Here is a 15,122-nt window from a genome sequence, read left to right on the forward strand (position 1 = left end):
TAACGTAATGCTCTTAAAACTGAAAGCACCCTTAATCCCCGGCGCCCTCGTAATGAGCGGGGGGGGGGGGGGGGGAGGGGGCGCCTCGGGTCTCTGCTGCCCGGCCCGGGCGGGGGGAGAAGCCGCCGCGCACTCGCCTCCCGGCCCCGCTGCGAGGGGCTGAGCCGCCCGGGCGCTGGTGACAGAGACCAACTTCACTGGGGGAAGCCGCCCTGCGGGCACCGGGGAGCGGCACCGCTCGCCCCGGAGCCGCTTATTCCGTTCCTTCCCACCCTCCCCGGCCTCAGCGCGCTCCCTCCGGCAACCGGGGCGGGGGGGGGGGGGGAAGCCGCCCCAGCGAGCCGCAGAGGCGGCCCGGCCAGCGCCGGCAGCGCGTCCCTCCTCAGCGAGCCCCGCAGGAGGAGGAGGAGGTGGGGGGCAAGGGGTGCGCACCCGTTAGCTTTCACCTCCGTCGGTGATGCCGCGGCTGCCGCCGGCGTTGCCTCTACCCCCCCCACCCCCGGAGGACGCGGCCGCCCGGCTTTCCTGAGGTGAGCGGCCGGCTCCGCGCGGCTCTGCCCTGCCCTGCCCTTCCCAGCCCCGAGCCGGGGCAGGGCTCCGGGCTCCGGCATCCACCGCCGAGCCGAGCCGCCCGCTCCGCACCCCGCGGCAGAGAGAACGGAGCGTTGGGTGCCCGGCGGGGCGGGAAGTTTGCGTGCGGGACAGCGGTACCGGCGCGGGGAGAGGCGGCGCGACCGCTCCTGCGCTTCATTTGTTGTAGAGCGGACACGCGTGGGAGTAGGGAGGCACCTGGCGAGCCGGCCCCAGGTGGAGGGAGAGCAGCTGGTTGGAGCGGAGGCGGGGGGGAGGAACGGAGAAGGTGGAGAAGCAGGCGGGGACAGGAGGGGACAGGCGGGGACGAGGGAGCCGCGGGAGCCGCAGAGCGGGGAGATGGAGAAAGAGGAGGCGGTGGCTCCTGAGCACCGGCGCCTCGTCCTCCGGTTCGTGGGCTGAAGCCCCGCACCCCGCTGCCTCAGGCCGGCGGTGCCGCTGCCCCGGGCACCGCTGCTGGCCCCGGGCCCGCGTCGGCGGCGAGTTTTCCTCGGGGGCTTCGCCGTGCAACTGTTGGGAAAAGTGGCCGTGCCCCGAGAGCGACTTTTCGCGCAAGGTTAGGGGTTGATTCGTAGGGGGCCCGTGGGGAGTTGGGGGGGGGGGGGGGGCGTGGGGGTGCGGGGTGGGGGTCGCGCCGCGCATCGCGCTTCTCTGTTCGCTCCCGGGCGCTGCCTAAGCGGAGACCTGCAGGCGCCCTGGCCCGGATCCCGGGGGCAGGTTCCCGGGAGCGGGGGCCCCGGCCCCGGCCCCGGCCCGGGTTGGTCTGGGCGGCCGCCGCCCTTCCCCGTCGCGGCGCGGCGGCTGGTCGCCTCTCGGAAAGTTTGGGTGGCTCCCGCTGGGCAGGGGAGCCAGCCCGGGCGGGATGTAAACAGCGCGGCTCGGGCACCCGCCGGAGAGCGCAAGCTGGGGGATGGCTGTCTTGTTTGTTTGCCCGTTATCTGGGCTGCTGGCAGTGGGTTTGCTATGTGTGTGTTTAGGTTTTGAATCAATATTTATTTACAGGGCTCGGGTATTAATCACTCATGTCCCGGAAAGCTCATTAGCGGTGACTTGTTTCCATGACAACGGGACCCCTCTGAGTCTTCGGGGTTATCTATTTGCCCGATTTTTTTTTTTTTTTTTTTTTGCTTTTTGTGAAGCGTATTCATACTAGTATCGTGTTTTGTGACCGAGGAGGAAAGCAAGCAAATAAAACCTGCGTGATCCTCCGGCCTCTATTCAGTGTTCCTTTAGCTCTCAGTTATTTCCCCCAGCCTTAATTAATGATATTATGGATGGGACTAAGCAAGTGTGTGAGTTAAACAAGATTTCTTAGTACTTGTTTTACAGCCTTACCTCCTTTAAGGTTGAGACTTTATGGTTTGACTTGTCTCTTGTTCAAAGTATTCCTTAGACATGTTAGTACTGGAAAGTGTGATGTTTCTTCTTGTTTGTGTATCATTTCGTAGCACAGAACCCTTTGAGAGGCATTGTATTGCAGTCTCTGTAGTTTTATTGTTACAGCAGAGCTGGGAATCAGTAGTGACTTACTGTGTAACTTTGTCACCTTCTTGTGGTGTGACCTTGACACGTCTCTTAACTTCTTCATATCCCACCCTGTCTCAACAAAAGGAAGTCTTGCCCACTTGTACTTGTGCTCTGAGCTAATCAAGCAAAACACATGTTCTAAGATGGAGTACTGTTAAAACTGGGTATATTTTCTGTTATGAGTAAACATATCTTGTACATCCCTTTTCCATAATGACATAGGTGAAGATCCCCCTTTTTAACTTCAGTTTTTATTTAACATAGCACACTTATGTTAGCTCTTCAAATGATGTGTAGTTATCATCCAACTGAAATCAGACATTCTAATCCCATTTATGCTAACTGCCAGTCACTGCTTTCCTGGGTTAACTTCATCAGAGTCCGGTGAAAAGGAGAGTCTTTAGCATTATTCAGTTTGTAGGGATATCTTCTATGACAGAGAGTATACATCCAGTGAAAAGATACAGTAGTAAAGAAAGAGAAGACTAAAATAGAGTGACAGTCTTGATCACTTGCCTTAGCATTGCAACCTGTGAGGGACTTAAATGCTTTTTTTTCTGAGAAAAAGAACGAGCAAGTGCATACTTTTAACTTAACTATATGTCAAGTTAAACATCTGAAACTGTTCTCCCAATTTTCGCCATTTTCCAAGAAACATTTTAATATGTGTTGTTCTGTTAAGAAGCATTGGGAGTGTGTAAGAAATATTTTAGAATATACAGTACTAAACCAAAATATGCCTGAGAGATGTTCAGTTGTGACCCATTTTAGATGACAGGAGTAGTAAGTTATAATAGTAGGGGAACTTCAGTAAGAAGTGTACATTTTTCTTCTTTCTTGAAATGCTCCTTTTAAGTGAATAAACTGTTAGAAAATAAGTATTTCTTTCATACCGTGAGGAAGACTATCCACTGCTCAGCTCAGTTCAGCAAAGTGCTAAAACATATGCCTCATTCCAAATGCATTAGTGTTCTCTAGTATCAGTAGGCAAATCATGCTTCAAGCTTTTAGTTAAATGTTCTAAAGAATCAAGGCCTGTGACCTTGACTTTTGTATTTTGTTTTTTTTTTTAGCTGTTTAGTAGCAAGACATCTGCCTGAAAATATTTCTCAGGAATTCAGGACTGTCTGACCATTACCAAAGCTTAGTTACCCATGAAGTAACCAGCAAAATAATTTTATGGCAATCCTGTGAAGAGAAAGAAAGAAAAAGAAATGACACCTTAGTCAGCATCTTGTCTCCTTTGGATGTCATTGACTTAAATTTCCATACGGAACTATTAAATTTTTACTACTTGGTGCTGCACAGTCAGTACAGGCAGAGAGAAATTGATCTAGGTTTTACTTTGTGCTCTGTGTCCTCTGCAAAGCTCAGTCTTTCGTTACCGGTGATAGTAAGAACAAAAGATAGTCTAGTTCAATTCTCAGACCCTAGTTCCCATAAGAGGAAATAAAAATTCTACATTTTATTTTTAAAGACTGTTAACAGGGCAGCAAGAAAGATAATTCATAAGAAGCCTTTATTATTTTTATAGTTATTTTTCTGAACAATAATCACTTAAGCTTGTAAGAAGACATCTGAGTATATGAGCTGCCATTGATAAAGGTGTTCTGTTTGTGGGAGTGCAAAAAAAGTACATAGATATGAAGGCTAAATCTATCTATAGGTGTGGATCATCATATTGCCTTATACTGTATTTTACTCAGTATTACACCAAAGTAGCTTGGATATATTGTACACTGGTTTTCATAAACAAAAATAATTCTAACAGTGTTCATATTCAGGCTACATATTGCTCAAGCTGCATATTGCTTAAACTTTGCTGGCATGTTGAAATAAACTTAATCTTGTTTGCGTCTCTGGTGTTGGGAGTCCCTCGACTGATTTGGTGGGTAAGATGCTGGACCAGTATTGAATGAAGGAGGTTGAGCTTCTTTCTCTGTAATTGATCTACTCGGGACAAGTCACTTTACCCCTGTGTTTCATCTTTTTCCTAGTCATCCTCTCCCTACTTATCATTCAGTCTTGCTTATTTGGAGTGTAGGTTCTTCAGTGTAGAGCCTTGTTAAGTGCATATATTGTGCCAAGACAGATCTCTGTTGGAGCAGCAAAAATGTTACTGCAGTAAAATAACAAGAAATGATAGCCAACATTTTTCCTGTATTGGTCACTGTGGTCTTTGCATGATCACTAGTTACTGTCTGCGAGGCAGTAAGATTGTTGCAGATCAGTGTGAAGATGTAATGGTGAAATTGCTTCTAGTGCTAGTTCCTTAAACTTCCTTTTGCTAAATATATCTGAAGAAAACAGCTTTCAGAGAAAAAGTTCACAGATCTGTCCTCCAAGGACTAGAGAGTAAATAATGGCTCATTTCTGCTTTTCCTGAACACCTATGTTTGCTGTCAGGCTGAATGTACTAGTTTTTCTGGATGTAAAAATAAGGCAATAATGATTTTATAATATGCATAGTAGTGGCAGGAGGCTTGTAAAGGGCAGAAACCAGCACTAAAGAACCAAAGTGGAATCCTGAGTCTTTTTTTCTTTCTTTTTTTCATTTTCCAGAGTTTTTAAGAGGGAGAAAGGCAGATGAGTTTTCAGGTATACTTTCTGAGCTTAGAAAACACACAGCTTCATTTGGCAAGAGTAAGTAATGATGTTGGGAAGGTATGAGAACTGTTTCAGTATTATTCCAGTTCGGTGCTTAATTACATTCTTCATGAACTACTATAAAATGTTTACACTTCAAAATATGATGTACTTGGTTCAGCTGTGTTTTTTTTCGTTTGGTCTGTCTTTTCAAAATCACTATGCTAATCAATACTGATACTTTCCAATAAACTAGACTTTTAGATTTTGGCAGGGTTATTTGCTATGAAAGGTTTACAGATTAAAATCTGACTTTTAAAGTGATCTCTCTTCTGCTACAGCTGGTAGATTTACTTCTGTCTTTCATCAGAATGTAGCTGGCAAAATCAGGATAAACCAAAGAATGTATTTTCACATACCAGTAGAAGGTAAAGTAAAACTCTTCTGTTTTGGTCATTTTATTCTTCTTAAAGATGAGAATTCTTAAACATGAATATGTAGAAAAGCTCCTTTCGGACTTTTCATTTACTTGCCATATTTTTAATGGACTGTGTACAATGATTTCAAAATTACTTAGACTTTTAAGGCCCAAATTTGAAACAGTCCAAAGAAATGTATTTAAAAAAAAAAAATACTCTGGAGGAAAGTCTCTCCCAGGTCTCTAGAATGCCTAATGTTGCCCACCTGCAATTTCACATGCACAAACTCTCTAGTCACTTTAGAAGTTCTGGACCTGGGTGTGTTTTCTATTTATAAAATAGATGCAAAATGACATCAGCTCAAATTATTTCCAAATTCAAGTTGCTTCCAAATCTTTTTATTGCTCAAACCAGTAATGGAGTTCGGTAGCTGTAGAGCTCTGCCGATGACCAGTTTGTACACCACTACAGTTTGTATATAGGCTACAGGAAGTCTGAAGAGCAAAGCAAGTCTTCCTTCTCACAGAGTCCCACTGAACATGGTGTTGCTTCTTGTGTGAAGGAACAGGATTAATGAAAGGTTTTATAAGGTTTTAAAAATTCTGGAAGAAGTAAATCACTCAGTGAAGACAAGCATTACAAAAGAGTTACCCAGATACTGATGAATTGGGTAGTAATAGTTAGTGGTGTTACTATTCACCAGAAGCCCAGTAAGAGCAGAAGCCAAATCACAGATGTTAGAGTAGACCTGAGAGTGAGCAGACCAAACTGCCTTACTGCTTCAGAAACACCAAACAAAAAGATAAGTTTTAAAGGCCATGAAAACGAAGACAGAGCGGTTTGCTGGCCTTTTTAGATTCTGCAGTATGAAGCCTTCATTATTGCTGTGCCTTAGCCTCAGTTGTAAAGAGTTCATCCACTGGTGATGGGAAATATCAGTGGTGTAATTCTGATTCAAAGAAGCTGACTAGTGCCTAGAGATAGAGGCAGAAAACACGTGGCAAATGGTTTGCCTTTGCCATATCGTATCTTTGCTCTGGCATCTGGATAATATCTAGCAGACTTCAGAAGCCTCAGCTCCTGGGAGAATCCTTGAAAATCTAAGAACAGTGTAGTGCAGCCCTTGGAACAGTTAAAGCACTGAAGGAAAAACGTTTGTTTTTTTTTTTTTTTCTTTTTCCTCTCTGATAACTGGAAAAATGTAGGCAAATCTATCTGCTAGCAGTTTGTAGGACAGAGGATAGATTTCTGCTTTGATAGGTACCCCAGATGCATATACACCACCCTTCAAATGTAAAGAAGGAACGCTTCACCCCCAAGAAATCAATACACAGCAGGAAAAACAGATAGCATGTTCCTCACTTACAGCCCAATACCCTGTCTCAATATATAATGCCTTCAGAGAGGAGCCACTGAGTACCTGTGTGAGTTCAGGTAGTATCTGCTTCTGAACTGCCTTTTATCTTCAGCTGGCATAACACAGTGTTGCTTTTATGGTAGGACTGCTTTGCTTAGGCTGTTTCACTTGCAGGAGGGAAGCTCTGAGCACAGTAGTTGACATGTCTGCCTGGCTGGCTGGTCAGGGTGGAAGCCAAGGTGCAGATTTATGATGTTCTCTGGGAATACAGCAGGGAGAGACCTCACCTCTGCATGTGCAGCAGCCCCAGCAACAGCCTGCATGCTTCTCCTTTTGAGTCTCTTGAATTGTAGGCTGACCTTGTCACACTAGTGAGGCTTAGCAGGCCCACCCAATTTTGTCACTTTATGCCAGGATGTCTGATGTTGCAGACAGGGAGTCTGTTCCAGCTCTATTTGGAGTCAAGGGCAGAATTCTCACTGATTTCCATAGGAACAAGATGTGTTCCTAAACATGCTTCAGTAGCTAGAAGGAAACTTCCTAATAAAGAACTAGACTATAACATTACACAAAACATCAAGCGTTGTTCTAGGTTTCAAAGCTCTTAACAGTAATGTGTTTGCAGACCAAGCGCTGCAAACAAATTTCAGGGCATTCCTGGCAGGACTCTGGAGGATTACCAGCTCTCATTCTGCCCTGAGAAACAACTGAGGCTTGATCATGTTACTGATAAAATCCTACTTATTCTAATAGATGCTATTCAGGCCCCTTAGATTATATCAAGAATGGAATTCTAGAAGCAGTGAAGTGTGACATAGTAGCTGTTACACAAAGGATTTACTATGTCAAGCAGAAAAGGCAGTGGGATTTCAGTGTACCTGAAGAAGCAAAAGGCCTTCTCCCATGCTGATGTGGAGACTGTTGGAAGTTATCAAGGAGAACTTTGGCCTGCAATTCTGCAGCTTTGAGTTGTTCTGCTTTAGCCAGACTGGTTCCTAATTAAAACTTTTTTTTTTTTTTCCTCCCCCTTTCTTTTGATATTAACGTAGCTCATTGATGTTTGCAGTTCCTTGCTTGCATTCCAAAATCTCTATATTCCATTAATTTTGCTACTAGAAAACCACTGTTCTGTCCAAATAGAGCTGTCAAGGTGCAAGGAAGTATTAGGAAGGTAGTCACCTGAGTCATATAGATTGTGCATTTGCCATTTGCATTGCATTCCCAAATGTGAGAGCTCCAGGGCTGCTTTTTCACACAATTTTAAGCTTGTGGTCATCAGAATACCATTTTCTCTAATTACCAGCTGAAGCATGGTTATCTCCTGTCTTGGCCTGGTTTGTTTTCGTGGTGAATATTTAGAGATTGAATTTTTTTTTCCCCTGTAGTGTCCTAACAGTATCAGTATTTATCAAATTCTTCCTCACCTATTCCCCTGCCCAACAATCCTTTCTTACACTTGAGAGGGGAGGGTGTGTGGAGCTTTGTCTTGTAAAGCATATGGCTGACATGCTTTCCCATTGTGTCACTTCCCAGGTAATTTTTATATTAATATTCAGAAACATAAGCAAAATTCTACAGAGGTAAACTTTTCCAATGAAATTGTATCTCCTTCAGACACTTTATCTTGAAGGGCGAACATGAATGTTCAGTGTGCATTCAAGTCCAGAATACTGGCACTGTCTTATGCATTTAAGGTTGGGTTCTTTGTTCCTGTCTTGTTTTTTTGGTATATAACCATGGCATGTCATTTGGACAGAAAACTGCCAAGATAATAGACCAGACTTTTTGTTTTGCCAAGATAATAGACCGAACTTCCTATTCTGAAGATACAAAATATTTCTATTTCTAAAGGTACAAAATATCCCAAAATGCAGAACTGGAATACAAAGCTGTTTGATTTACTTGAAAGCTGTAAAAACAGCATAAGACTACAGATAGAAGTGGTGTCAGCCCAAGCTTTGATAGTCATGAAGAACTTAACACTGTCCAAAACAAGGGAACTGTTGAGTATATGTGAATGGAAACTGAACAACATCTTCACAGGATGGTCTTCATTGCTATTTGGGGGGGGGGGGGGGGGGGGGAGGGGGGAGGGAATTTAAGACTTTCATACTTCTAAATATCGTATTGTCAGTTACACTAGCAGTTAAATTCTCCTTATAGTTATGTGGTGAAGGAGTCCTGACCTGAATAAAACACTGGTTGCATATCTGGCTTCTTCAGAGAGTTTGCTCACTGACAGCTTGGGCTGGAATTGGAAAGTCATAAGAGAAATCAGTGAGGGGCTGTTCTCAATATTGAAACCATTTTTATGAAGCAAGTTCGATATAATCATGCTTGTTACCTTTTTTGATTGTGTGGAGTTTTAAGAGTAATTCATTGTGATCCTGTTGTAAGGCGTTATGACGTGGCAGCATTTCCTTGATTAAGATATTGCTGAATTTTCATTTTTAGAAATACTATTGGCAGGAATTTAGAAACCTGGACTCTAGCCAGAAAATAAACAATCACTGAAGCCAACTGTGCAAGGAGATTCTATACACACGAGTTGGAGACTGTTAATTATTACTTTGTGTTGCTGCCTCTCTCATCTGTGTTTGGCCAAATCTGTGAACTCCTACGTGAAGTAACTCAGTAGCCACGTAACTGGCTGCGGAGGCATTGCCCTAGTGCAGGGGCATCAGCCAGTGCCGTGGTTGCAGAGCCACGTCCTGTCCCATAGCCCTTCCAGGACTGGTGGCAAATGGAGAGGGTCCTGTGGGCTTGGTGCTCTTCTGCTTCTAACTTGTGATTTTTGACAGTCTTCAAGTTGTTTTATTGCTAGAAGAGCAGCCGGGTGTACAAATCACCATGTGGTCAGCATCTTTGCTGCAAAGACCAGGCTCAGTTGCTCTTAATATCTTCCTGTTTCTGCTCCCTTCCTTTTCACTCAGGGTGAGCTTCACTGTTAATCTCTTGACTACTGGCAGTCAAAAGCAGTTCCCTTGAAACTCTAGAGGTTTTACATAAGAATCAAATTTTACATAAGAAACCAGCTCACATCATACATTGTGATGATAATTACTTTTTAGGAACCTCACACATCGAACTATATTTATAATTTACAATCCCCTATTGCAACGGAGAAAGAATTCACCTTTATTTCAGAGTAGAAGAGCACAGGTGAAGAGCTACTGAATAGGGCTCAAATATTTCTTTAATATGAAATAACTGTTTTCAGGATATGTATCCTACTTTTATAAGTCCATGGACAAATTCCTATTTATTTGAATGGAAGCAGGGTTGATCCCTATATGTCTGAGAGATGCTACTGTGAAAGCAAACCCATGCTGAGTCCACTCTGCAGGAATCAGGACACACTCCTGGCCAGTAATCTAAATATAACAATATGAAATTTATGAGAAATGGAATTGGCAGTAATAATACTTCTTCTGCCTTTCCATTCTTTATCGTTAGCTTCCCACACTTTGGGGTCATTCTCAGCAGAGAGCTGTTCAGTCCATTAATTGTCTTTGTTAGACAGCCTCTATCTTCTTTCTCACAGTAGCATATTCATAACAGGGAAAGTTTTATCCGTCATTAGTCATTTAATCCCAAAGGCCATAGTCCAAAGCTTGCTTCCACTTTTTTTTTTTTTCTAGAATCTATTATACATAAGAGAAATTAATGTGTATTCACATGCACACATACTGGCATGCATGTGTAACTCTCATTAAAATTAATTTGCATTATGTGTGTTCATTCTATGCTTTTGTAATTGGTCTGACCTCTCAGTGATAATATGAGGGGTGGAAGAGGGTTAATGCTTATGGCAAATTTTGGTCCAGAGTTTGTAACCCTTATAACTACTTTTGAACTCCACCTAGCTTCTCCCTAAATCTTCTGAGTTTGGACTGCAGTGGAAGATTTACAGTAGCATGAACACGAGTCCAAATGATTGAGAACTAGTAAGAACAAAATTTATTACTTTACCTACTGAACATAAGTAACTACACTCTAAACTTACTGCAGTGGTGGAAATGAAATATGGAATAAACATGTTCACAAGGCTTCACCATTTTAAACATTTAAGAGATTATTTTTCTCTTTTATTCTTCTCCAAAGTATGAAATGTAATCCAATAGTCTTAAATCAATGGTAGTTATAGTCTAACTTAAAACATCAAGCAAGAGCTCCAACAGCACAGGCATGCTTTTCAGCAGCGCCCAGTACTGTCTGTCTCATAGTAAGCCCTAGTGAAGACTCTTGGTGCTAGATGCTTTTTAAGGAAAGCTAAGAGGAGTAATATTCTCAAGGAAGTCAGCACCTTTCTTAGGCAGGATGTGTTTATATGATTGTCTGTTTTGATAATAAGGCTTTAAAAGCAAGCATTATTTATACAACCTTCTGCATAATAGTTATTACAACAAACAATTAAAAGCCTTGGATAAAATAGATAACGTAAATGAAACTGTGGTGCTGTCACTTGTCATGATCAAAGCTGAAATTTCTCTTCCTTTAGTTGCTGAACTTGTTCTTCCTTTTCTGTTAGGTATGCCTTGTCAGTCTTGTATCCCTCTTTAGGCAGGCTTAGGCAGGCACTTAGTGGAGAATAATGGAACTCTTGTCATCTATTTTAGTTGCCAAAGTGAGGACTGGTTGTGTTTTGCAGTATATGGGTGGCACAGGCTGGGCTAATAATGTGTGGGTGTGCAGCAGCTGCATACAAACTTCCAAAATTTGCCAGACTTCTTTCTTAAAAAATATTTATTGTGCCTTCTTCCTCTTCATATTTTGCATAGGAAATGGAACTAGGAACAGTGGCAGTGGTTTTGTTTAATGCAATACTGATCAGAACCACGAAAATGCTTTTCCCGTTTCATGAGCCTAATCCCTATTTCCTTTGCATTTTCCTTTCCTTTTCCTTTCTGTTTGCTATGAACTAATTGTTCTGGAGTTTTAGTTTCAAGCATCAAAACCAAACGTTTATCCCATCTAAACATGAATGTCTTTTCTAATTTTTTCCAGTTCAGCTGCCAAAACAGTAAAAAATATCAGTCCGCTACATAGTCTTATTACAGAATTTATAGCTGGCACAGAACCCCAAAAGAACTGGGGTTTTCATGTGAATTGAGACTCTAAGCACATGATACAATCAGTTTGTTCTCAGAGTCATCATCATTACAAGTCCTCTTTGCTGGAAGAGAAGTCCTGTCTTCTTCCACAAGAGCATTTTCCATGATTGAAAAGCCAGATACTCACAGAGTTTGAAGAGTTTAGGAAACAACTAGAAAAACCTCAAAGCTTGTTTTAAGGGAGTAAATTACCTATGTCCTTTTATTGAAAACAAAGCTTAAGACATGATCTCCAAGGAACTTGGTATTTTCAATTCTTAAGCCCATATTGGCTTCATAAAATCATACATATTTTTTTATCCAGTTTTAAAAAGTGCTGTGAATACAAAATACAAAAATATTTTTTGATAGATACCTATTGTGTCATATGATGGAATTCTCACGTGTCATTTCTATATCCATGCTGAATGTAATCAGTCAGTATGATGGTTTTGTTCATTTTGGGGGATGGGGGAAGGAAGGTTGCCACCTAAATTAGATTGCCTGGCTATTAGTAGTGAAGCAGACCCAATAAAGCAACCCATGTGTTATATGACTTGCTACACTCCCAACAAAAATAATGATATAACAAAAGCAAAAGTAATGATATGACAGGTACAGAGCCTGAATTCTGAAGCACCAAATCATGATGAATGCAGCTGAAATTCATTAGGATGGCAGATTCTCTGGCCTTCCTTCACCTGTGAAAGGGATTCAGGCTTCCCAGCAAGACTTAAGAAGAAATGTCAGTGATATAAAATACGGAGTAAGCACTAAGCAATGCTGTTGCTTATTCTATCACGAGTGAAGGATTTGTTAAAATGTGGTGATATGTGTAGTTAGCAGCAGATCTCCCACATTAGAATGGTGAAATAATGTCTGAGGAACATGGTGCTTTAAGACAGAAGTAGTAAAGTAGCCCTTAAAATTTAAAAAATAAAAAATTCCTTTTGCATGTTCCGTTTTCTTAGTGGTGCAATATATCAGTTTTTGGTCAAAACCAAAGTTCACCAGGACACAAACCCTTCATCATTTTTCACCATATAAAGCACAACACAATAGAAAATAAACCCCTTGAAATACAGGTGATCAGCCAGGCACAAGTAAGGCGTAAATATCTATACAGTGTTAGATTCCACCAAAAAAAGCCCTGGAAAGATTCTCATTTGTATCTCATTACGACAACAAAAGGGATCAGCTGCTTTCCTAGAAACAACTTAAGGACTGCATGAGTCTGATTTTCTAAAGACCTTATTCCACAGAGACCAAAAACTAAGCAGCATGCAGGCTGTCCACAGTCTGCTGAAGCTTTTGCCTGCTGTATACTGTGTGCAGGGTCCAGAGCAATTTTAAGTTGAATATCTAGACAGCAGCTATCTATACACAATAATAACTGCACATCAGTTCAGTGGCTTTGTCCTTTAACAGGAATCTGCTTTCAAGATGTAAAAGTCTCTTTGAAGAGTTCTCTTACGTGCTCTGACCCCGAGTTGTGACTTCATTATATTCTGTGGTTTTAGAGGATCCAAAGCTGGGTTGGCTCTTCAGTAAGATACAGTGAAGGGTGGGTTATAAATATCAGATTGTGAAGTTTTTGTTCTTGTAGCTGAACATTAGAACTTGAGGCTATGGTAGTTTGTATTTGCCCAGAAGCAGACTTCCAGACAGCCTGGAGAACATCTAGTACCAGGATGTTTCAGAAAACTGATCTGTGTGGCCATCCAGAGGTGACTTTGAATCTGCTTGTGTAGAGTGATGCCTTGTTTGGTTTTGTATAGGCATTCTGCCGGGATTGGGGACAGGGTGAGAAGGGTGGGCTTTGGTGTGATTCTTTTGGATTGGGCAGATGACACAGAAAAAGGAAGTAAGGGTGGATGCTTTGGGTCAAGTTAAGCATCCATCTAGCTTGCTGTTCTGTTGCTGATACTGGCTGGGCTAGATATCCTCTCATGTAAGTCCAGGGCAAACATATTTCCCCAGATACACCCTTTCAGCTTCTGGCTATCCACACCACAGATACTTCCTATATTATAGGGGTCACAGTTTTATGTTTAATAGCTGTTGGTGGATGTTTTTATCAATGTAAGTTGTTTAATTGTTCTTAAAATATAACTAAGCTTTTGTCATTAAAAAAAATACACTCAAAGTGCATGCTGTGTGGAAAAAAACACCTCCTTTTGTTTATTTTAGAACTGCTGTCTGCTAATACCCTAATTCGTGTGTTATGAGAGATGATGCATGATTGTTGCCTGTTCAGTTTGTCAGTGCCACTTGTAGCATTTTATAGACTTTTATGAGACTCCTTCCTAGATGAATCTTCCTAGTCTGTTTAAATGCTTGCATACAGAAAACAATCTACACCTTTTACTGTCCTTCTCATTCCCTCCTGTTCCCTTTCCTGCTCTAGAGATATAGATAGGCCATAAACTAGTACCATGATATAATGAGCTTTTCTTTTATTCCCTTTTTTTTTTTCAGCAGCTTCTGAAATTCTGTTTGCTTTCTGACTGCTGCTGAGTACTAAATCACCATCTGCATGGAATTGATGTGCATAATTTTTTTTTATTATAGCTTTCATATCTCTCTAAGATGCAGTAGCCCACCCAGTGTTGGAGCCCACCACTGTGCTAAGCTAGTGAGGGGGAGGGGGTTCCCTCCCTGTGTTACTTTGTATTTACTGAAGTGAATTTCATTTGCCATGTTAGCCCCCAGTTACTCAGTATCCTGAGTGATGGATTCAACTGGAATGATTTCTGGGTGAAGGCAAGGAAGTGTTCTGCCAAGCTGTGGATGCTTTGAAGAGGGAGTCAGCTCAGTATAAGGGAATGCATGTCTCGGGACTTGTCATAGTTTTGTAGAATTGGAACTCCTAAATTCTCTAAAATAAACTCAGCCAAGAAATTCTCCTGTTAAGTCTGTGCATTTCTTTGCCTTCTGCCACAGTCTTTGAAGGACTTAATGGGAAAAACCTGACAGCCAAATGAGGTCATGGAGGAGTAGTGACAGCAGGAATGTGAAAGGTCTGCCTTACTAGTTTTCAGGAGCAAGGGCAGCAGCAGGAGGAGCAGAACACATGGTTCCAAAATATAAGTTGGCAAGAAGGAGAGGAAAAGAGACCTGGAATTTCAAAAAAAGAGATGAAGGCTGGTATTCACCAGAAATCTGTTAACTTAGAAACACAGCATCTCAATAGAAGGATGATGCTATGGTCAGGTACTTGATCAGTTGAGAGCAAAAAGATTCACAGAATACATGCACTGTGGTCATTGTGTTTCTGTAGATTTTTGTTTTTTCTCAACTGGCAACAGTGAAGCAGTCCTCCACTACAGTTTTATGCTGTTTCTTGTGCAGGTTTAAAGTTTCTGAGACAGAAATGGTCTTTGCTCACTCTGCAGTGTTTTGGTCAGCAGTAGGAATGAGACTCTGCTGCTGAGAGGAGGGACATTCAAAGTGATCTGAATTCCCCATGTTTATTCAGACTGCTTTAAAACTAGAGTATGTTTCCTCAGGGATGCAGTATTTGGGCTTCTTGTGTAAGGCAATCTTAAG

At 42.3% G+C, this 15,122-nt stretch overlaps 1 protein-coding gene across 7 annotated transcripts in view; it reads left to right on the forward strand.

Moving 5' to 3' along the window:
- The first annotated feature begins 901 nt into the window (after positions 1-901).
- SHISAL1 (shisa like 1) overlaps positions 902-15,122 on the forward strand; it is an 81,059-nt gene continuing 66,838 nt past the window's right edge. For all 7 annotated transcript variants that reach the window (XR_004406139.2, XR_004406138.2, XR_004406140.2 and 4 more), the window contains exon 1: positions 902-1,147. The gene's annotated coding sequence lies outside the window, so the exon portion shown is untranslated. The remainder of the gene's footprint in view (positions 1,148-15,122) is intronic.

Source organism: Tyto alba, unplaced genomic scaffold (genome assembly GCF_018691265.1).
Source record: "Tyto alba isolate M040663 unplaced genomic scaffold, T.alba_DEE_v4.0 Super-Scaffold_21, whole genome shotgun sequence".
NCBI lineage: Eukaryota > Metazoa > Chordata > Aves > Strigiformes > Tytonidae > Tyto > Tyto alba.